General features: G+C 43.3%; 1 protein-coding gene across 3 annotated transcripts in view; it reads left to right on the forward strand.

The window, feature by feature from the left end:
- MAF (MAF bZIP transcription factor) overlaps positions 1-24,312 on the forward strand; it is a 186,807-nt gene that overhangs the window by 50,737 nt on the left and 111,758 nt on the right. Inside the window, exon 3 of one of the 3 annotated variants that reach the window (XM_017820962.1) lies at positions 10,308-11,093. The exons of 1 other annotated variant lie outside the window; for it this stretch is intronic. The gene's annotated coding sequence lies outside the window, so the exon portion shown is untranslated. Of the gene's footprint in view, positions 1-10,305; positions 11,094-24,312 lie in introns of those variants that run through there. One more of the 3 variants, XM_017820964.1, reaches the window with a different exon arrangement.

Raw genomic sequence — 24,312 nt, forward strand, 5'->3', positions numbered from 1 at the left:
GGCTCAGCCGAGTCAGCAGAAGGGAGCTTGTGCCCACACTTTCAGCCCGCCAAAATTCAGCACCAGCTGCTCAGGGGCAGTATTAGGGTGCTGGACATGGGCACAGTGGATTTGAAGACATGCCTCCTTCTGCTGGCTGTGCTCTGTGGGAAACCCCCCCATGGTTGGGGGGCACACCAGGGCTCATCTGTCAGCACCCCAAGTGATGTCTCCTCTGAGCACACACGTGAGCTGAGATGCTTTCACTGCGCACAACGCCCTTCCAGACAGAATAAATAGAGACTTTTTCTCACACTGTCAGGAGATCACACTCCTTCCCTGTGCCAGATAGAGATGAGATGGAGGAGAAAAGATACACGTGCACGTAGCTCCTAAATCGCCCCTGTGCCCAGACCAGGTGATGAGGATGGCTGTGCATGTCTGGGGTGCTTTGTGTGTGCCAAGTCATGTCCATGGGCACGCAGGCTGCTCACCTCCCCACTGCTCTAGACCACACTGGCCAGGGCAGAGGGAACACTTTAATCCATTGTAGGAAACAGCAGAGAGCTTTTTGTCTGGAGGCTGGCATATGCTGCTGGATAAAACCCTGTGAGTGTGTGAACTAATCAATCTTTTCCTGGCAGGACCTTCTGCATCCCAGCCATGAAATTGTGCATGATGAGAAGTAAGCGGGGTGGGAAGCGCACAAGTCAGGTCTCAGCAGCAATGGGCTGCAGGGATGCACACTGCTTTCCCACGAGGATGTGGGAATGCCTGTCCATGCACGGCAGCTGCAGAGACTCAGGCGAGTGTTTGCTGGGGGCTCATCTGTTACTGGCTGTGCAGAGCATGTGGGAAGGGTAAATAAATGGGCATGGAACAGGCAGAGGAGGTGTCTCAGGGTCTGCATCCCCATGCCCTGCTGCTCCGGGCTCTGTGGTGTACCCATGTCCCAGCCAGGCCCTGTGTGCGGGAGCAGCCCCCAAACAGACAGACCCCACTTTGCTCCTGTTCTTCATCAGGGAGTTTGGGCAACCTTCATTTCTCATTTCGTGATTAGTAAATGCGTGAATGATTCCCATGTGTTCTGGGATGGTGTTAACGGGATTGGGAGAAATACTTAGAATAGGCAGCGTCCAAAAATAGGTCTCTTGTCCTGCCAGAGTCTTGCACATGTCCTTAACTTTCCTGCCCTGGGAAGCAACTCCTGGCACCCTGCAGGGCAGGACAGTTTTTCCATTCACTTCAGCGGGTGCGGGATTTCATTCTTACTTAGAGATCCATGGATTTTAAAGGGGCTGTCCATGGAGTACAGTTGAGTTCTTTGCAGGGTTGAAGTGCTTTATATTTTTAGCATTGACACGATCGTCATGAGGGAAAAGCACGTTTTTCCCCTGCTCAAAAGGCACGGTCAGACGTGCTGCTCTGCTAGAGCTGCTCGAGGTCAAGTTGTTACTGGCCCTGGACCATTTCTTTGGGGTGCTGCACCTTCCTGCCATGCGGCTTGGCTGCCATAATTGGTGCTGTGGAGTTGACCTACGCCAGCCGAAACATGTTTTTGGAAATGGGGTTTTATAAATAGACCATGTGGACAAAGGGTGTCTGCTCCGGGGTGGTTTTGGGGCTGGGGAGAGGAGCCTGGGGCAGGGGATGGAGCCCAACAGCTCCTGGTGAACCAGCACAGCCCTCTTTGCAAAACAGCGACTGCGGTTCCGGCGGAGCCTGCGGCGAGCCCGCGGCAAAGGGAAGGACGGAGAGGCCGTGACCCGGGGTGTGGGTGCTCGGCTGTGTTCTCCCTGTGAGACTGGCTCCCAGGCCTTTGCTCATGCAAACCCCGACAGATCTCATCTAAATGAGTAGCTGGAAATTATGTGCTCCCTCCCTGGTTTGGGCTGGGGCTGAATTTTGCCTACTGGTCTCAGGGAGTAGGTTTTGCTGCTGAACTCAATTAAAAGCATCAGAACCTGGCACTGTGGGATCTTGCCCGGTGCTGGTAGTCAGGGTGATTGGCACTGGATCCTTTGATTTCTCCAGAGGCGTCATAATATTTTAAACTTACTATTAATTACAAGTGTATTAATCTCTGAATAGTATTAACAGTATTTCAAAATATAATTTTATCCTATCCAACCCTCTGGGAAAAAAAAAAAAGGCAGTTTTGGATGAACTGAACAACTTTATAGACACTGTGCTTTATAATCAGATAGATGTTCCCTAGTTAGTTCCATTTCTATCTAATATTGGTGGAAGATTAAAGATACTGAGTCAATGGCTGTAAAAGCTTACATTAAAAATTTGCAGTAAATGAGAAGGGGAAAATTTCATTAGAAACATAAATTGTAGCAACTGGAATGCCTGCAACTTATTTTTAGTATTCTACTCACAGTCACACTTGAAAGCCTTTTTTTTTTTCCAAATGTTTTTTTTTCTCAGAAAAAAAAAAAAAAAAAGAAGAAAATGACCTCTAATATTTTGAAATATAGAACTAATTACAGTAGGGAGTGATCCTGATCCCACTGAAGTCAACTGCGGCATTCTTTATGACATTGCAGGATAGTGCCTCTATTAGGAAATAATAAGGAAATGAGATACTTTAAAGAGAGGGGTTTAAAATGAGCTGGCTCTGTTGGCCTCTTTTGTAAAAATACCTTAGAGCCACTTTTATCAAGTCAAAAGGTTCACTGAAAAGAGAGAAATTAAAAGATGCTGCTCGTGGAGCCTGGCAAAACATGAAGTTCGCAACAAATATCTCTCCAATCCAATTATAACATTCAAATCAAGGGGAAAAAAATTATGAAATATAATGAAAGCTTTCTTTCTACTGAAAAAGTCTACTCGGAGGTGTCCAGACCTAAGGGAATTTCCAAGTCAGCATTACAGTGGGGAAAAAATGTAATGTAAATGAGAGTGAAATAATCAAAATTTTCTGGTGGAAATAAGTGCAGTTGTTTGATGTAATTCTGACACACAGCATAATTTCAGCATCAACACTGAAGTTTAAAGGATCAGTGTACCTTCATGAGATTTCTGTACAGAAGAGCCATTCAATGGGAAAATTGAAATCAGACTTCAGTATGCACATTGGGCCCCCCTACAAGAGAAAGCCCTGAATTATATAGATGCAAATAGAAAAATAGACATGACCCTTTTTCAGTAATTCCTAAGCACCTTTTCCACTTGAAAGTCCAGCATGATTACGGCATATAAATCACAAGAAATGCAATGCGTGACTGGTTTTGTGCTCACAAAATCAAACTTTGGTTTATGCCTCTAACACCGGCTCAGCCACCTAAAGCTGCACACCGTTTTCTACAACGAGCTACGCCAGACTCATGTCACCATGTTTGTTGCAGATGTAATTTTTAATATTGTGGGGATATATTCCAAACAATTAAAACTATTAAAGCAGGGCATGTCTTTAGCATTTTACTCAATCTCATAGCCTCTATGAAATATATTTGTAATTTTGAGTTCATTTCCAAATGGAGACAGATTCACACACCCTCACAGCCAAACTCAGCACAAGAACCAACAATTAAGTGAAGCCTGAGATCCAGTCCAAAGCAGGCATATACTCAATTTAATTTTTAAATAGCTTAATTAATAGTTTCAGTTAAAGCAAAGAAGTGAAAATGGGTCAAACTATGTAAACATTGGTTAGAAAAACACACTGTCCAGCCAAAGCATTGTAGAAGTGCTTTTAAGAAGAATGGTCTTTTAAATTTAATTTAAACATGGTTTTCCAACTTAGGTAAAAGCCCAGTTCAGACAAGGCCCGAGCCACTTTTTCTGCCACAAGGAATTACTGGGGTATGCTGAGAGTTTATTTAGTCTTTGCCTGTTCTGAGGCTGTGTTTCACTCTGCAGTCATCCTTTTCTCCTTGCTGTCAGCGTGTTGTTGCCTCTCGGCAGCTCAGGATTCACCGGGAGCCTCCGCGTGCGTTTAATCGCTGGTGGGACCCGCACGAACGCTACAAAACATCGTTCCCAAATATTTACTGGAACTTTGAAATGAATTGGGATAGACTGCTGTTGCACGAGGAGTGTTTGCTTTCTGCAAACACTCAGGTTCAAGTTCTTATTGACATGGCTGTGATGGATGGGGTCCCTTACATAAGCCTCAAGGCCAGGAGGGTGATTTTGTGCCGGAGCAGTTGGGGAGTAGGAACAACACCACGTGCCCTGTCTGGCCAGTCATCACTCTCTAACAGCCCTCAGATAATGGGAAGATACAATTACTGATTTGTTGGTAGTTCGTGGATTTCAGGGGGGCAAAATTATAAAATTCAAAAAATTTCTCTCGGTCTGCAGAGCTACTGTACACGGAGAAAAGGATATTCTTCACTCAAAATACTCCCCCATTTTTTGCAAAATTTTTCTTTGATACTTAAATTTCAGCTTAAATGGCACAAGGGTAGAATAATCTGAAAGTGGCTAAGAATGTTTTTTGTGAAAATTCTTTTTAAAATTATGCAGCAGCATTTACATGACTCTCTCTCTATATGTTTGTAGTTCGAAGTTTCTGCCCCAGTGAGGACAGTGAGTTCTTTGCAGATTTTCTGATTTACAGATAACTTCCAAGATCCTAATGTTTTATTAAAATAACTGAAAGGTTTTCATTTGTTTGTGGGGGTTTTTTCTGTCTTTTTTTTAACTTTAATCTGATTAAATTAATAAAAAGACTGAAGAAAGATTATAGATGAAAAGTATCAAGACTAGCTCAGGTGCATTGCTTTAGGAAGCTGTCACTGCCATCCCCTTCATCAGCACTTCTTACTGGTATGAGAAACTTTGGGAGCTTGAGCCTAAATTTTGGCTAAGTTTTATTATATGAAAATATTCCCCAAATTTTTCTGTTGCACCTTGATATGTGCAGAGCAGGTCATGCAGCATAAATTGGCAATGTCTGAAGGTATCAGTGCTCTTTGCCAGCCATCCCCTTGGGAGTGTGAAGTCAGGTTTTGGGGAGCTTGGTGGCTGATGGTGGCATTTCATGGAGTACATGGCTGGCAAGTGAGGAATAAAAACCAACTGGTTCTTCTCACCACCTGGAGAACATCAGCAGAAGGAGAGAAATGTTCCAAAGGTTTTTATAATGAAGAAGAGTTTTTACTGATCATGTTCAAAATGCAAGACCACAACAGGAGGCAACATCCCTTTCACAGGAAACAAGCAAAGCAACATTTTGGGCTGAAGAACAGCTTGGATGAGCTGACCCACTCCAGCTTGCCTGGAAAGTTAAACATGTCAAAGGGCTCTCTTCTGGGCAAAGAGAAGATGTAGGAGAGGTTTTTATAAATGGCAGTTGGGCAATTAATGTTAACCATCAATATCAGAATGGCTTAGATTGCATGATTAACTAGTAAGAGTTTTGAGCTGGCTGGTAATTTTAGATTAAATAGTGAGGCAGCCAGTGACTTGAATATTGATTAATATCCTGTGTTTTATTAATATGCATTCTCTATAAATTAGAGGCTTAGTACACAAAGAAGAATCCTAATGCTCTTGCTATTTTTCATTGCCACAGGTAGAGCTGAATAATTCATAGCAATTAATTTATTTCACTGATTTAGCCTTTTGGGGCGGGGGTGGGGAGGGGGGAAGTTGAGCACAAGTAGTCTGCAGGTAATTTTTTCCATGTTTATTTATTATAAATATCTCACCAAACACATTTGAAGACTAATCCTTAGTTGGGGAGAATTTTTGGTATTCTTAAACTGGAGAAATTGGGAGGAATATGGGCAACAGTGCAAGAAACCCACCAGTCATTACAAGAACCCAAATGAATTTTAAATGGAAAAAAAAGCCCAGCTAGTTGCAAATACCACCCAGATAGGGTCAGGCTTATGTTGATTTGTATTGATTGGTGCAATGCTTGTTACTTTGCATGTTTCTGCTCCTCCTTTGATTGATTGCAATTCTTTAGGACCAAGATTTTCTTTAAAATACTTCTTAGGGCAGAATTTGTTCTCTGTATTTAGTCCCTCGTGCATAAGTGAAATGCTGCCCCTTTTGCAGCCAAGGCAAGTTTCACCATTGGTTCTGGAAGATCCAGGATTCCACCTGCTGATGGAAACATTCTTGAAAATCCTTTTTTTATACGCACAGAGCAAGAATACATTCCCCACAAATGACATTTTATGACTGTGCAACATTTCAGAATATCCAAAGACAGATTTTTAATTTTCTTGTAGGTAGTGGGAGATGGTGCTTTAAATACGAGACAAAAGTGGTGCAGCACAAAGATCATTTGCCAGTCCTGCAGCTCAGGGAGGCTGCAGCCTTGTCTCGGTGTCACACTCATATCCAGAGCAGGTAATATCCAGAAACACGTGAGGAGGAGGAGGAGGAGGAGGCTGTATGATTATTGCCTCTCCTTTTTGCTGGTTCTTACAACGCACTGCACAGCAGTGAGAGTTGCATAGCATGCAATAAATCATTGCCTCATTATGCTCCTTCTGTAGGTTTGTTTAGGGCACCTACTCTAGTACCAGCTCCGGTGGATTATTTGTTCTTCCCAGAAATTCCTCTCAGATATAGACTTCTGTTTTGATTTGCAGAGAAAGAAAAAAATAAATCTCTACGTCTTATTTTTAAAATAATTTCCTTAGTGTGCACAGCATTTTACATTAGAGTGCTGCCTAAGAAAATAATTTCAGCAATGTCTGGAGGTGATTTTAGTTTGTAGGTGGATGATTTTGTCAAAAGGAGGCAAGAGGTTAAAAAGGTTTTTGCGTTTTTGTGACTTGTCAACATGAAGTATTAGCAAATGAAACACAGGGTCTTCTTTCCCTGCTTTCTTCTTTCCTGCCTTCTTGCCTGCCTTTCTTTTTGCTTTCTTTCTTCTGTTCTTACTTGTGTACACAAAAGCTGCTGATCCCTTACCTAGCCAGATTTTGTTGAATTGTTGTAAAAGAAGCCTAAGTACCTCATTAAAAGATATTGTAAGGTCTTCATTCGCTTTTTCTGTGTGTCTTTAGCCAGCCCTAGTCCACAGCCAGTGCAGGAGGGCACTGGTCTGATTGCTAGAATAAGGATTTTTGACATTTGGTTTTGATTTAAGCAGACAAATCCTCTTAAGAAAAAGCGTTCATTAGTTGGCCTAATTTACTAACAAGAACCAGCATTGCTGATTTTGATAAAACAGTATTTATTTAGCAAATGCACCAAGTAAATGCTGGAATAACCTACATTGCACCTGCAGTGAATTTGAACAGCAAGAGCTGAGACCTTAGAGAGCAGGTGGGTACACTGCAACACGGCTGGGTTTTGCTGCAGTGTGACAATGTGATCTAGGATCCGGTCCAGACTCCTTGGAAATCAATGGAAATTCTACCCTTGACTTTACTGGGCTTTGGATCCTGCTCCAGTTGTGCCAGGGTGGTAATGAAATGACTCCAACTTGGGGGAATAATTTTCTGGCTTAACAGATTCAGTGTTTTTGTATTGATGGGTTTGTTTATGTAAAGGGTCCTGACTTCAGGTTTAAGTGGTTTTGACCCATGCCTGTCTCTCATCCTCCCTCCTATTCACAGTTCCCTGAAATGCAATAGATTTCTGTTTTGTGACCACTCACAGACATCCCAGATGAACAATGACATTTCGGAGATGATTGTGATGTGAAACTCAAAATCATTGTAAGCTTGCTCAGACTGTGACCTGCCTTCACACAAAAGCTCCCTGAGCTTTCTGAACCTTTCAGCAAAACTGGATTGTGTTCACAGCCATAAAGAAACACAAAAGTGAGTCAGTTTTGTGTATTTTGGGGTTTCATTATACATACTTCTGCATCATTGTATCTTAGTCCTGGGTATAATTCTTATTTGATTGTAAATTCCTGCAAAGAGCCTAGGAATAGAAGCTGTGCTGAGGTCAGGACCAGAAAAGACTTTTTCTAACACCCACTGCAACCTGAGTCCCCCACAAACAATTAGGACTCAGCGAGAATTGTACCCAGCCCTTTCAGATGGAAGTGCAGTGGTGACCTTCTAGATTGATTAAAGATGTCACATTGATTGACTTTGAAGGGAGCCACTTCCACCCTTCTTCTGCCAAAAAGGCAGTGGCTGCAATGTGAAGCCTCAAGAATGGGGCATTGTTCTTCCAAGTACATGGAAGACATCCAAGGGTAACAGGATAATGCAGATAATGGGATAGGGTTTCTCCCCTCCTCTCCCTCAAATACCATATAGCTAGATTTTGGCTATCCAGACCCAGGCCTTAGGAGACATTCTTCTGATAGCTACTTAAAAGATGAAATAGCTGAGGAAGTGAGCTCTTTTTATAGGTTATGGAGGATGTTTGGTGGTTGAGAATGTCAAAAAGGACTGGTGATGTTGACTCTGCAGGAACCTTAATCAGCGATGGAGGTCTGAACTGTGTGAACAACGCAGTGGAAGGGATAGTGTGGTGGGGGAAAGGGCTTTATTCCTCTGGCAAACCCACCCCTGATGATTTTGTATGCTGTCACTTTGGGGTGTCAAGTTTGAGAGGTGCTAAAATGGCCCAAATTTTCCAAAGACAGGCAGTATCTTAACAATATATGGTCTCTTTAAGGCACCTTGAGTTGGCACTGAGAAATATTGGCCACTGAAATTACCACTTTTGAAAATCTAGGCCACCGAACCTGATATGAACTATCACAAACCAGAGACAAGGGAGCATTTATGTCAGAGAATGTATAGTGGCTCGAAAACTACAAATCAAAATAATTCACCCTTTTATGTGTAAATCTCCTTCCCTTTGATACACAAATTGAAAAGCTGTCTGGTTTCCTTGTAGTTTCCGTAAGCAAGCAGCGTGTGACTGTACCCTCTAGAATGCTATTTAAGCGTTATTTAAAGTGCAGACCTGTTAAGGTCAAAGCAAGCTCATCTGTATGCTAAAACTGAACCCACTAAAACTTACACCTAAAGCCTGCAAGCAAGGAGGTCTCGAGCTCCACAGTCCCCTCATGACAAGTGCGCGTTGTGACAAACGGTGAAGCACCAAGAGATCAAAGTCCTTTTTCAGGGGATAACAATAAAATCAGAGATAGAAAGACACCAAGTCCTGGTGCAGGTGTCTGCTCTTCCAAAGCATCCTTTCTCAGACATGACACAGCCAGCCCATCACAAGGGGGCACAGGCAAGAGCTGCAATCTGGCAGTAAATATCATCAGCAAATTTACATCCTGTGTGGTGCCTTTCCGAGCTGGTAGAAAGGCTGGAGAGTCCTTGCATGAAACCCACGTGGAAGGGATTACTGTAACACACTGAATTTACTGTGAGTTTATTGAAAAGGAACTTTTCAAGGTGAACAAGGAAAGACACTGTGATGTGTTTTGCTCGTATTCCAGAGACTCTTTCCTCTGGATGAGCACCTCAAATCCAGGTCCTGTGAAAGTCAATAGCTGTCTTGCCTTTCAGAAGGATTATGCCCCTAAATAGCTTCTTTAGGAAGTGTACTTTGCTTGGTGATAACACTAAGCAGAGGGTGGATGATTAACACCAATTAGGATTATTTACAAGAACCTAGAAAACAATAGGTCCATAAATCCTTGTCTTATCAATTGTAGTTCCTCCTGAGTAATTCAGCCATCATTGGGCAAACTCTGTGTTTCACTGTTCATTATGTGCAGATCCAACCGATATCAGCTGAAGTGTGTGGAAATGTTGAAGGTACAATATGACCTAGTAAAACAGCAGTGTGGTACAACAAATTCTGATGGTTTTCAATATTTTTATGTTCTAAATACCCTACAGTTTTCCCGCAGGTATATTGAGTGAACTTAAGGCAACTCACAGTAGCTTTGTTTCTCTTGGGTTATGCTTCAGCTCTGTCTGCACTTGTGTCTCCGTTTGGGGTGGGTTTGCAGTATTCCCCCTCCATTTGTTGGGCACTGGTCCAGCTGCAGAACAGCTTCAGTGCACACAGATTCTCCTCTTCCAGAGGAGAGCCAGTGGGGACCTCTCTCTGAAAGCAGGCAGGGCTTGGTGGGACACTCAGCCCTGATCCAAGGGACAGCCACACCACCACAAAGTCCTTCGGGGTGTACGTAACCCTGCTTTGGAAAAGGAAGGATGTCAAACTGCCCAGAGCTCCCATGCCAGCCTGGAGTGGAGCTCGAGCCATAGAGAGGGTTAACTGCTTTATTGACACACTTTTTGCTGGTGGCTGGCAGCTCTTGTGACCTCTACTCCTCTTTCTTCCACCAAGGCTTCTCCTCGCTCGTTATCCTTTCTGTTTATTAACTGCACGGTCTTCTCTAGCTGTTCCATCTTGCTGCTGATCTTTTTTCTTCTACTTTTATCACTTTTTGTGATCCCTTTTCCAATTTCCAACCTTAGTCTCCCAGAAGACCCGGAGTGGTGATGCCTGGATGCAGAGGAGATCACACTGCTTATAAATCTGCACCATGAGGAGGCCAAAAGTTTCTGCAGCAGCAGGAGGTAAGCCAGGACTGCTGGTGGGTGTAAGGAACAGAGAGCAATGCCACATGCATCCGAGAAGAAGGCAGCAGCACCCCTGAGGATGGAGACTTTGGAGCAGTGTCACAGTCCTGCACAGAAAACTTGAAGAGATCTTCAGGTGGGAACACACCATCCTGCTGGCTGCTTGTGTGGTTTAGCCCATGGACCTCTGGGGTCTGCATGCCAGAGACTGGAAACTCTTGACTTACCCTAAATGTCCTCTTCGTGGACTTCTGATGTGATAGGAATGGCACAAAAATTCAATATATCTGCTTCGCCATAACGTTTTCAGCCTGCTAACTTTCCCAGGACTACTTTCTGCTCAAATTACTGGAACTTAATTACACGAGGTTTAATTTCATTTGCTTGGCCAGCTTTAAAAACATGTATTCAAATTTGAACCGCAAGGACAGAATTTTGGGAGCCTCTTTGTCCTCTCACTTTGTGTCAGTTTAAATGAAGAAACTGTGTCTGTGAATCTCTGCTTTACTACACCTATTCCAAGTCAGTCTCACTTCTGGAGAGACTTCCACGACTCTCAGCAGCTTAAGGGGGAGCACAAACAACCCCTTATGTTAAGGTTTATGTTTTTGAAACTGTACAAACAATAGATATTTGTCTCCTGCTTGTGCATTTTCTTGTAAATAAAATGTATTGAGACCAGAGATGGAGTTACACTGACTTTACACCAGATAAGGATTTGTATTGAGATTTGACATGTGTTGTATTATCCATATGTTTCTTGAGTAGGTCTTGCAATGTTTAGTTAAAAAAAAAAAAAAAAAAAAAGAAGGGGAAGGAGAATCAAAGAAGGGACATAGAGAGAGGAGGTGAAAGGACATGGATGGGAAGTGGTGGAGTTGGAGGATAACATTGGCTATCGAGGCATTATCTGAGCATTCCTATGATTAGGACTTATCTTTCTCGCTTCACTATTTCATTATAATCTGCTGCTTAGCTGATAAGTAATAAATGGCCTCCAAATTTTATTGCATTTGCTCGCTTTCTTTAGATTTTACATCATTTTGTTCCCCTCCTAAGTTCTTATTTCTGTTAAGTCACGAAGACTTTGTGCTTTTGCTGGGGTTGACTTATTCTTCTGGTATTTCAGTGTTGTTATTTAGCTAGCAAGTGTCCCTCAGCAATTCCTCACATAACACTTCCATCTATCGCATTGGGATGATCAAGGATACATTGCAGCTGATGTGCAAACACTGAGTTGGACATCCACCTCCAAGTCAGCAGATAAAAAACCCTCCACAAAGCCAGCAAAAGAGGGCTTTTTTTAAACACCCCAACCTGCTAGTGGATTATTCTTAATGGGTTGGCAGCATGCCCCCTTCCTTCCTCTGCAGGAATGCTGGCCTGGCTCTGCAGCCCTGGGTTTGGTTTTTTTTGTTGGCTTTTTTTTTTTTTGTGTGTGTGTTACAGCTTGCAGAAGAAATAAATTGTAAGACTGATTTGTAATAGTTCATGGTATTTTTTTCCTCTGTAGCCTGGGAGTGCCTTATTTACCTGAAGGGAGGCAAGTGTAGTGACCAGCACTCCTCTTTGGGGAGTGATCCTGCCTTGTCAGTGGGGCCATGCAGGACAGGGCTCCTTGTAGGGGCTGGTTGTTGTTTCTAGGAGCTCACGGACATACCTTCAAGGGTTGAGGGTTCAGCTTCTTCTGCGTGAGAGAAGAGAGGAAATGACCTTCACCCAGCTGAGCAGGGAACAACAGGAAACCCTCATGGTCCAAAGCTCTTGCCATTTCCCACCCCCCAGAATCCGGCACTCAGGGACCGTTTTTGACGAGCTGTCAGGTCTTTTGTCAGGGTTTAGCTGGTGCAAATATATCACCAAAGTATGCTGATGATTCATGGGCAAGCGGTGTATGGTGATTTAAGTGATGGACCAGCCATTCTGTAATGGATTTGAGAATTCCCAATCAGATTGTACTTAGTTTTATCAAGCAGGAAGCTGGCAGGCTGTGTTTTAATCAACTGATAGCATCACTTGGCAATTGGCATCCAGCTAGTGAACTTCTCAAAGACCAGCTCACTAGGTTGCAAACAGTCACAGCCGCTCAGATCTCTCAGGTTTACCTCCTGTTTGTTCTGTTTAGCCTGTTTCTTTCCCAAATGAAACTTTCAGCTAGAAGTGCAGAAAGATGCAGCACATCGGATCCTCTGCTCCTCTTTCACTGATGTTGTAGGGGGAATGGATGAGGCAGAATACATTCGCTTAATCCTCCAGGAAGCTATGCTGAAACAACCTCCTGGATGTAGCATCAAGTCCCAGAACAATGTAAAGTCAAGGATTTGATGCTGACACAAGCTTTTGGAATGCTCACATTGCATAAGTGTAGTCAATCTACAATTTGGGGCCACACCAGGTAAGACAAGGCCTTTTCCCCTTTGAGTCAGGCCATTCCATGTCCCATTATCTGCTGTGTCACCAAAGCCATACCCTGTGTTCTGACCTGTACCAGCAGACTTCAAGAATGTTCCCTTTCCTGATAAAACTCTTCGATCTCTCGATTACTTCTGGGAAAGACCAGCTCCTGCAGAGCATCTTCACAGGACAAACCCCCAGGTGCCACAGCTACCTTAAATAATTCTCTACTCAGGATTTATGTTTTGTCACAGTTATGGAGCTGTGCAGCCATCTACACCCATGTAGCTGTGCTCAAGCACAGCATCAACCTGGGGAGCTGGTTTGTTGTGCCTAGCTCCTGTGTAGTAGTTACAGTTCTTAGCAATCCACCTCCAATATAAATATATCTGCTACTCTGAAGAGCAGCCTCTGAAAAGCACCAGAAGGGATCACTCCCCCATAGGGATTTTTTTCCAGCGTTGCAGAGCTGTTAGGACTTTCAGAGAGAAATTCTTCTCCCAGCTAAGCTTCCCAGCCAGAGAGGTCAAGATTTCTCCCCAAGCTGGCAAAGCTCTGGTGCAACCTGCTGCAATAGGCCATGAACCCCCATTTAGAGCTGGGTTCTGTCTGAGATGCTCTTGGGCCATGCAGGCAAGGAGGGAGATGGAAAGCCGGAGTTGGGAGCCATCCACCATGTCTTTGCTTAGGGGTCCCACAGCACACTGATCTGTGAGCTGAACAGTATAACCATGTTGGTTTGAAATTGGTTTGATATTTGGAGCCCTCGGATGAGAATGATGATTGAAAGGATGTAAAATAATCATTCTCCCTAAAAGTACTAAATGTGGAAGTGAAGTGTAAGGAACAGAGAGGAATGTTTCATTGGGAAATTATGCTCTTGAAATTGTGTGGCAAATCTTCTGTGACGGCAGATCCTAGTTTGTCCAGAGGAGTTGAGATACACTGAGGATCAACAGTTAGCCCTGTAATTGAAAGGAAAATTTTAATTTCAGTCTTACATATTGTCTGCTGACCATTACATGAAATTCAGAGAAACCAGAGAAGATCCCTGTTTCCAGTGTCATGTCCAACTAAGCATTTCAGCAGACAATAACACTCACTGCAAGAACTGAAGCTAGGGTTTCCCTTTGCCAGAACCACCAAAAGGACACATGAAAACAAAACAAAGAAGTCTTCTGTCTTCTTTCCCTGGGGTGGACGTATATGATTTCCACAGGGTCTTTTTTTTGTGTAAACATTCCTATTTGTATGTTTTACAGATTAAAACAGAAAGGTATCTTGCAAACATATTCGCTAAGTCAATTTTAAGGCAAGTTAATTAATGTATCTAAGCTTTATCACAGAGCATAAATAAGTGGGAAAAATCCCCCAGCCAGATGTGAAGCGTCTAATCTTGATTTTCTCACTCTTTGAGTTCATTTATTACAATGTTTGCTCACTTTTGTAAAAGCCATGCTGATGGAATCATCTAATTTCTGAGAGCATCTCCAGGGACAGGAGATCACATTACAATATCTCACATTATGTGTCATTCAGGCAGTATATCCCAAATCATAAAACCTATGGAAATGGAATGACACTTGAATAGCAGATTCCTCCTCCCTTTTCTTTTTCTGAACATTATTTTTCCAGCCCAATGTACTCTCCCTTATGCTGTCTGACCCCATGCAGGCAGACTGCTCATCTCCATTCTGCAGAGCAACAGGCTGTGAAGTACATCTCTCTTTGCTCTACCTCACTGCCTCATCCTGTCTCACACTGCCTCACATATAGTTTGGGATTTTCCCTTCTGTTCTGAGCTTTCATTTGTATCAGCTCATTATCCATGTTTTGTGCCTATAGGTGCTGCTATGTGAACTGATGAACTGGAGCAGAGAACTGGCCCTGCTGACAAACCTGAAGACAAGCCCAAGTTTCAGATCAATAATTTCCCTGCTCCAAATCACTGCATTTCTGTCCAAAACTCTCTGCTATTATAGCTACAGAAGGACGGGACCTCTCCAGCTGCCACTGGTGCCAACTCATGAGCCCATTGCCTTCTTACCATTTCAATTTTTTTCATCAGCTTCAGGGGTTTTGGTAAAGACCTCAAGGAAGAGTTACATGGTCTTAAAACATTTCATTGATCCGTTCATGCCCACACGGTCCAGGTCTTCCATTTTTAAGATTCCTTCCCTATTATCTGGAATACTTGCTAATTACCACAGAAGCCTGCTAGAAACTTGCTCGAGACACCAGTTTCAGTGCAGCAAACCACTTGCAGTTTGTCTAAATCTCAGCCTGTAAATTTATGGGGTCCTTTGAGCGAAAACAGGTTTTCCAGGAGAAGACTCTGTTGCTCTAGATATTATTTTAACATTCAAATCTAAAGTCAAGACCTCAACCCCATCTCATCCAGTTGACCACAAATACCATAATCAGTTTAGTTTTGTATGGTACATCCATTCCAGATTACCACCCCCACTGCTTATTTCTTCATGTGAAAGTGGTGCACCAAATTATCTGGTCTGATTAATACCAGGTTATTGTGCTTACTAGTGCACTTACAACAAAACTTTGCACCAGGAAAATAATCCTGGCCTTTTTAAACACTGAGGAGAGAAGAAAAAAATACAACATCAGGACTAAATTAGTTCTGACAATTTCTCATTTTCATTTATTCAGAAAAAAGTCATAATTGAGACTTGGAGAAAAAATGAAAAGCCCTCCATGACTTTAAGTGTAAAATCCATTTTAGTAGCAGGAAGCTGTTATATGGTTAGAGCAGTTATTTTTATTGTCTGTCTGGGTATAGTTTTTAACTGCAGGCACAGAATAAATCAATAGTGTCATAAAGCTACTCTCACCCTCTGCCCTTTCTAAAGGGACATTGTTCAGTGTCTGTGCTGGATGTGACACAGACTACTGCTTTGATGCACAGAATTATGCCTCCACTAATGTGCTGGGGGAGAGCTCTGTGTGATACATATTTACGTGTATCTCATTGTCCATATCATCTCAGAGTCATCAAAAAGCAAATTAAAACACAGATACACACACACAAAAATGCAGAGAAGTTCATCAGAAGAGAGGGGGTTATTCTGCTTAATTTCTTGCAAATGGTATTTTTAATGAACTTGTCCATTCATAAATCTTCTCAGGTGACATATTTCCAAGACTATCCAAGAAAGCATGAAGTGATTCATAGGATAGTCCACACAACTTAAACCTGACTGTAACCTACTCTTTAGGACAGCAAGGAAGGATGTAGCAGGATCTGACTATGAAGCTGGTGCTAGATAAAATTGCCCTGGAAGTGTGCCTTTTTAATAGCAAGAGTAGTTAATGGCTGGAACATTTGGCTTAGGAATGCGGTGGATTGAGCATTACTTTCAGTCTCTAAATCAAGAGTGAGTGTCTTTCTAAAGCTATGCAAGAGCTTCAGCAGAAGTTATGGCTTTGATGCTGAAATGAGTGGGTGAAGTTCTTCAGCTGTGTTATATAGGAAACAAAACCAGATGACTGTGATGGTCCTTTTCAGCCTTACTAATCCATTAAGTCCTGGTTTGGGGCCTTTCGCACGTTGGGGTTTAAAGCAGCCTCTTAGGTTTTCCGGATGGTTTCTGCAGGCGATACACGTTCCAGAGCTGGATTGACAAACTCCATATAAATGGGTGTCTGGAATTGACACACTTTATAATTTATATATAAATCACTGCCTCTGAATGCAGTTCCAGATCCATTTCCACACGCAGCTGAGCTCATTTTGTCTGTTCCGTGCAGTGGGGATTTTCCTTTGCAAAGCATAAATGCAACTGAGCCGAAACACACACCACATGCTGCTGGAGACCCCAAGAAACAGCCACCCTAACGTGGACCACAGAGAACTAAACCTTTATGGATCAAATTCTTTAGAGATTTATCATCAGCAATGCGTGTTGTCAAGTAAATTCATCACTCCTCTCCTTGCTTGCTCATTGCAACCTCCCCAGGTTGGCACTTCTGACAGAGGCATGAAAACTGTACTTGTGCTGCAAGTGGGAGGTGGAGACAGCGAAAATCTGTGCCCTGTCTGTGGGACTCCGTGCTGAGACAGCTCTATTTTCACATCTAGTCACAAGCTGATTGGTATCGCCTCAGTATTTGTTTTGAGGATGGCTCTCAAGAAATGGAGTTGGAGTTTGGATTCAGTAAGATTAGAGAAAGCAAGCCCTAAAATAATGCCACTTGTTTCTGAAGTCGGCAGCACTCACATGTAGCTTAGTGCTGGACAGGCAGAGAGGCAGAGGGTCCGCAGGAGTTTGCACACTCCTTGGTGAGCGTGGTGAATAACACTCATTTGGGTAACCTAATATTTGTTTTCCTTCTCTCTGCAAAATGCTTAGTGCTGGATTTTGATGTCTATAAATACTGATTTGGATTTTCCTTCCTTCCCTCCCTCCCCACGCTCCATTGAAAGCAGAGACTTCTCACCCAGCATCATTTGCTGACTCCTTCCCTTCAGCTCTTCCCCATCCCTGCAGTGTGTGAGTGCGGTCACGTGCAGCCCCTTGGTTTCCCCTCGGGCCACTGGCACTTGGGAACGAGAATAACAGATGTTGGGGAACAAACAAGACCCCATCTGGTAAAAAAAAAACAGTTTAGGAAAAAAAAACTACATGAACTTCCCGGCTTCTCAAACTTTGTCATGAATATCCAGTGGCCACTGGAATAGCAGCAAGCAGCAACAGTAATAATAAATTACAGTAAATATCATGCTGTCATAAGTGACAGCAAACCAAACCCACTGCTGTTCAGAAATGAATTGGAGAAAATATTTCTTAATCTCTTTTTGTATTATTCAGCCAGCTGTAATGATTTATAGCACTCTGAAGAAGTTGCGGTGCAGAGTTGTTTCTTAATCATCTGTCTGTGCATCTTGTTATATTACCCACATGTGTCTGTGCTTTGGTGGAGGCTCTGCATCCAGCAGTGCCACCATCAGCTGCTGCTGTCTCACTTGGGGCCGTATGTGTTCGCCCTGGGAATAAACTGATTTAATGCAAGGGACCTCTCAGCCTTTCTCTAGGGCTCTGCTTCCTTTAGGGACAAATCTGCCATGAGGAGGAGAAATCTGCTCAGCCATGGGTGAGCTGGGGGCAGCCCCATAATAGTGCCTTGAATGAAGATTGTTGCCCCAGAGACGTGTGGTTTGAGCCTGTTCAGCTGTAAATAACCCGTGTTCAGTGGACATGGGGGGGGCTTTGGTGCTGGTGTGTATCAGATGGACACCCTGCAGACGGGTCTGTCCTCCTGTGAGTCTGTGAGCACACTCGTTATCAGTGGGAAAATGAAATGGTGGGGGATAAATTGAACTGGGAACATGGTATCAATAGCTGCTGTCTTTGTCCACTTATTTCCAAAGATTTATACGTGACAGTGTGAGGACTGCTCAGTGACACATTTTAATTTAATTAAATTTCCTGTTGGATTGATGTCTGATCAATCAATAATGTTAATGTTTTTGCAATTTAGAGATTAAAGCTTGGATGAGCGGATATTGAAATACTCTCCCATTCGGCTGCCTGGGAATATCTCTTTCTGCTTCCATTGCTCAGAACACCCATTTTGGGTGAGAATACATCATGGGGCTTGCCATGCACCTGCACCAAGGCTGAAAGCTTTGCCCCACCCTAGCAGAGGGCAAGGGAGCTGTGCAGCAGGAGTGTCACCTCTTAGAGACGCAGAGTTGCACTGATCTGGGTTTGTGCAAAATCTGTGTAGCTCTGTATATTTTCCCTCTGATGTTCAATATAGGAGAAATTTTGAAGAACAGGGCATTGCAGGCATGACACTTCCATTTGCTACGTGCTCCTTGTTCTGGAAGTCATCAATGTTGAGGTTTCATCTGGGGATTTGAGTCTGCTCTCCAACAAGATGTCTATCTTTCATGGGTCCTCTAGTCCCCTCTGGATCCCACTCGTTGCTCTGGCCACCACAGCCTCTTGCAGCAATGAGTTCCCCAGTTCAACTGCTGCTTTCTAAGCTGCCATCCAGGGGACAACAAGATCCTGGTCTGGAGCTGAAATTATCACTTCTTGAAGCTCCTTGCCTGCCTAAATTTCTCACAGATGAGCTAATTGTGCTCCACCCTCTTCAGGCTGTGAAGATAAAGAGATGCTGTAGCATGTCCACAGAACCCTTTTTCCCCCCCTCTTATGCCTCAAATATTTTAGAAGTGAGGTCAGGAGAGGCTTCAACTTATTCAGGGGAGTTATTCTGCACTGACTTTTCCATGAGGCCTTGGGGTCTTATATAGCCCTTTAAAGACTCATGACTCAAGGTGAAAAATAATCCATGTTTTCAAACTTGTAAAAGAGTGAACCCAAATTTCACCCGAGTCACAGCCACGGCCATAGTCTCAATAGGTCAAGCTAATTTGTCAGATCTTAACACTATCAAACCTTGGACAGTGAGAAATCCCAGCCTCACTAAGGTCTGCAGGCTCCAGTGTCCCTCTGTGGTCTCCCAATCTGTAGCATAGCTGGCTCTGTCCTACACAGGGTGCTTATATGCTCACTGTATTTAGGGGAGCCTTAAAGGGGCCAATTTCTTGCCCAGCTGTGTTTTAAAATCTGTAAAATCTAGGTGTTCTTTCCCTTAAGGACTCTCTGGGGACTGTTTGCTGTGTACCTGTCCCTCAGACAACCCCAAAGTAACGCACAGAGGGAAGAAGACAGAGAGAGAGAAAGGAGGAAGGGGAAAAGAAAGCACAGCTCATTTTCCACTTTAGCACAGGCACCTGAGGGGTAGAAGTCAGCAGTTTTTTGACAGTACAAGAACTCGGTAACTTAAAACAGGAAGGAAAAAAAAAAACCACGACCAAATAACTTTGCCTTGACCTCCTCATAAGAGAGTCAATGACTTTAAAATAAACTGGGACTCCTTTCTGAAATTTATTTGGATGTCGGTTGCTCCTTACCTCATTAGAACAGCAATATTCAGAAATGTGCCAAAAGATGCAGGCAGGCTGCAGGACACAATGAAGCTAATTTTTGGGAAATGGCAGCTTGCTCTGCAAGAGTCTGCTTTTGGTTTTTTTGTTGCGAGCGAGGGAAGGCTTCACATATTTGTGTCTCACTGTCAAAATACCCTATGGTGCAGAGTTTCTCCCACTGAAATATATTGTGTGCATCAGGTTTTGTTTGTTCCTCTGTTGTAAACTTCACCAGACACCTGCAGGTGAGAGGGCAGCTCGCCCAGGGTGCCCACCCATGTTTGGGATGGGGATGGTTGGTGGGTAGAAGAATGTCAGTACATCTGTGTGTGTTGCAAGCACGTGCATGGGGAAGGCAGAGGAAAAAGGGATATTTGTTCCTTGGGAAAGACTGAGGAAAGTAACCTGCTGCAAAATTAATGATTTTTGTAGTAGATCAACCTTTTTACACTTAATCCCTGATGTATCATGCTCTCCAAGGCTGGCTTTCATAGGTAGGACTGCTGTGAGTTGGTCCACCTTGATGAGTGACCATTGTTTCCTCCCTCCTTCTCTCCCTCCCTTCCCTAAAAACCACCTGCTCCAGCACAGGGAAGCACTGTGAGACATTGTTAAAATGGGCAGTCCTGGCTGTTAAGGGTTTGCTGTGCCCTCCTCATAAAAAAAGCGATTTAATGCAGGTGTTTGCAGCAGCCAGGGCTGCTCACCCCATCTCCCAGCAGCCAGGTTTAAACTCCGCTGGCTCATGTCTTTGCCCATTCCAGATAAACTGTTTCACAATCAAAAAGCACAATAAACCCTGAGAAAATGACGTCCCAGAGAGCAGCCCAAGCTTTTGCCATGTTTAAATTTTGAGTGTTTGTGATCTAGCATTCCCATTGCTGTTCACCACACCATAGTGCTCACCAGAGCATGCCAGAGCAGGCCTTGGCCAGTTGGCTACTTTGGGGATTTAACATGAAGTAAGGAGGGAATACAGAACAAAGTCCCACAGTCCTCATCCTGCAATGAAATTCATTTAGACTGCACCATCAGACTACTTTTTAGAGTTGTTCATCTTACCCTGAACAGTAAATTCCTATAGGAAAGTAATTTATGATCTGGGAGGGCTGTTACTTACGAGCTAGTAAAATAACTTTAGTTGGACTTTTACTACCTTCAGCAGCAAGCATCCATGCTGAAGCCAGGAATGAGCCTCTGCTTGCTAGTGGAGATACAGTATGATCTATAGCAGAGCCACATGGGTTTTTGGCTTGCATTCATCTTGTTTCCATGCCGTGTGTTTAAAAAGAAATAACTGATTTCTACCTACAGTGTTTACAGTCAAGTCACGTTATTTCAACAACTGCATGAGCTTTCAATAATTTATGCATGAGTAGGATCAGGGTGGCTTCTAGCATAGCTGGGGCACCCTGCTTGAGACCTGTTCCCTCAGCTTTAGCTGTCCAGCAATCAGCCATCTCCTGCATGCCAGTCATCCAGAATCCCTCCATGTTTGGGTGAGCTTTCAAGGTAGTTTGCTCTCCTTTTTTGAATGCAAGTGAAGTTAGAATTGGTCCTTAATCTTTAGATTGTTAAAAAATGTTATCACAAGTGTGTTGTGTTATAACTGTCACAGTTTTTCTGCACCCTTCGCTGCAAAGCGACTCCCACCTGACTGTGCCTCAGGCAGTGAGTGCTGTTGGGTATCAGCTCGGGCATGGAAATGGGCTCAGTCCAACAGGTGGCTGGTTCTGGAACTCATCACAAATTTTCCACAAGTAATTAAAACCAGAGAAGCACAGAAACACAGGCCCAAGCTTCCTGTAAGAATGATGCAAATAAAAAATTACTGGTATGTGCAAATAAAAAATTACTGGTATGTACTGGAGCCACTCTCATAGCAGAGCAGAATCAGGCCCATTCCACCCTTTGTAAAGCATCCCTCAGGGATGCTGAGCAAGCCTTAACTACAATTTTCTGTTCAAACTGAGTCTTTCTTTAGAGGAAGAAAGATTCTTTCCCCTTTACCATATTCAGCATGAGAGGAGACCTTCTGCAGTAAAAATATTCAGGTGTGTCCCAGTTAACAAATTAGAATCCAGAGTATTTCTTTTATACCACAATTTACCTCCTCTGTTTCAGTCCACAGCGTGTGTGTGGGAGTATACAGCAACATTTAGCACTCGAATTCTAGTCATGAGTAGCCAAAAACACTGGGATTTGCATTATGTGTAAAGCAAAGCACCTCTGAGCTGCCTGCTGAGGTTTGTTTTGGGCTGTGGGCAGGTTTTGCTCATTTTGCCTTCAAAAACTGAGAGAGATGAAACCAAAAATGAAGCTGTGGAAAAAGCCCCAGTAGAGTGGTCTTCAAGTGTCGTTGAGAAATTCTCAAAAGACCAAATCTTAAAGGATAGGTTCAGATCAGGAATCTCAAAAAATGGTGTGAATGTTGGAGAAAAATGGCTAATTTCTCCCAGGGAAAGAAATGCTCCAGTTTCTACACTGGTGCAAGAGATCTGGACTTCCTAGGTGGAGGAGAAATAAAGAAGAGTAGATACATGTGGGTTGCACTTTCCATGTATATTTTTAATTATGGCACATCTATCATTCTTAGCACTGCCTTGAGCAAAGAAAGATAAAGCAGCAAAGCAACAGCAAGATTTCCACACATGTAGCCAGTCTCAAAATCAATGGAAGTTCGGTATCTAAATACCTTTAAAAACCTGATGAGTGGTTCCCTGGGGCCCCCCATGAATATCACAACCTTAAATCCTGGAGGATGCACTGACATTGCTGTGGAAGGCAGGGGGTTGCACTCAGGACAGCATTTGGTTTGTAATGTGAAGGGCTGAAAAATTGTTCCTTTAAGGTTGGCGAGTGTAAAGCTGCACAGGAGCTTCTCTTTGGTTACAGGTAGTGTTTGACTGTGTACCAGCAGCCCATGAGAGGAATTTGGTGACTGTCCCCAAATGCATTTTAGGTAATGTTCATAATGCCCACTACCTTTAAATACTTTACAGGGAAAATGCAAACCTTCAGTAACTCTCGATAGGAGAGGAGGAACAAAGGATGTTGACCTCATTCTTTTGCATACAAATAAAACCAATAAATATTCAGGAAAATTAAAAAAAAAAATCTTGTTTCTGGTGAAGGTGAGGGAATCTGCTGAGGTCTTGCCATGTAGTGGATGTGAATGGAAATCTGGCTGTGCCTCCCTTTGCATCCTGCCATGCTGGCACAGCAGCACGTGCTCTTCTTGTTGCTGCTGCTCACCCAAGGTTAGGCTGCAGGAGTGACTTGCTTAGCCAAGGTGACTCCTCTTGCCTGTTACATATCACGGGGTTATAAATAAAAGAGCAACCTCTGTTTGATGGGGGGGGATGCTGAGAGCCCCCTCCCTCCTTTAGGATGCTGAAGCAATTACAGGCAGGAGGAAGCCAGCAAGTGCCTGCGTTGTTGCAACAAACAGGGGCTTTGGGTTGGTCTCTGCTCCTCTTTAGAGTTTATTGGTAAAGCAACCCCATTTTTCTGTTCCTGGAAAATCTAGGCTGTCAAGGCCTAATTCCTTGGGCCTATCAAGTGTGAGATATGTTTACCAAGTCCCTCCAAGATTAGCTGGGCTGCTATCAAAACCAAGGAGTGTATTTCTATCAATGAAAGCCGCTATGACAAGGTCTGTCCCCTGAGACAAACGGCCTGTTCCACGGAGGCTTTAAATAGGAGCAATAATGGTAGTGAGCGGCACTGAGTTGAATAATTAGATTGTTCTTCATAAATCCTCAAGTGAAGACTTCCAAGCAGGTCCATTATGTGTGTCGTATGTTAGCACTGAGCTTTATGTGGTGTGGACACCGCTCTGAGCTGGGCTGCTGTGATGGGTGAGTAAATCACCAAAGACTGGGACAGGAGGAGTACAGCTCCTTCCTCTCCTGCCTTTTCCCCCATGGAGATCATCTGGTCTGAACTGCAAACACCCATATTATTTATTTTATTGCTCAGAGAGTTTTTTGAGGGAGCTAACTGGAGTAATTTCTGAATATTTATGCTTTGTTTGTTTATATTCAGAGACTGGAAAACACACATATTTTGTTCACGTCCCCAGACTAGTTCATTTACTGATTCACTTAAAACATCCTTGCAGATCCATTGAGAGATAACTTTTTCCTCACAGGGATGCAGTTGTGTAATAGCAGCTCAGTATTATCTCCACATATCCTTGGTGAGATTTCCACTTGCCAACTGAGAACTGATTTTTTCTTTTAAAAAAAAAATATATATCTTTCTCCATCCTCCCATTTCAATTATTCAGGTTTTCTCTCTCTTTCTTGCTCTCTCTGTCAGTTACAGAAAGAAATCTCAGATGAGCAAATGTCATTTAACCCTAACCCTGATTGGTGATTTTTAGACATTTCAGAGGAAATCCTGGAAGGCAGCAGCATCTGCAGACGGGGACATACACCCAGCCAATGCATGATGGAGGTGCATGCTCAGGCAAGCACTTCTGCTAGACCCAGATGAACTCCATTCACTCAGAAACACATTTGTCAGACCTAGTTAAACAACGCT

The sequence above is a fragment of the Lepidothrix coronata genome, unplaced genomic scaffold (assembly GCF_001604755.1).
Source record: "Lepidothrix coronata isolate B3197 unplaced genomic scaffold, Lepidothrix_coronata-1.0 Scaffold87, whole genome shotgun sequence".
In the NCBI taxonomy this organism is placed as follows: Eukaryota; Metazoa; Chordata; class Aves; order Passeriformes; family Pipridae; genus Lepidothrix; species Lepidothrix coronata.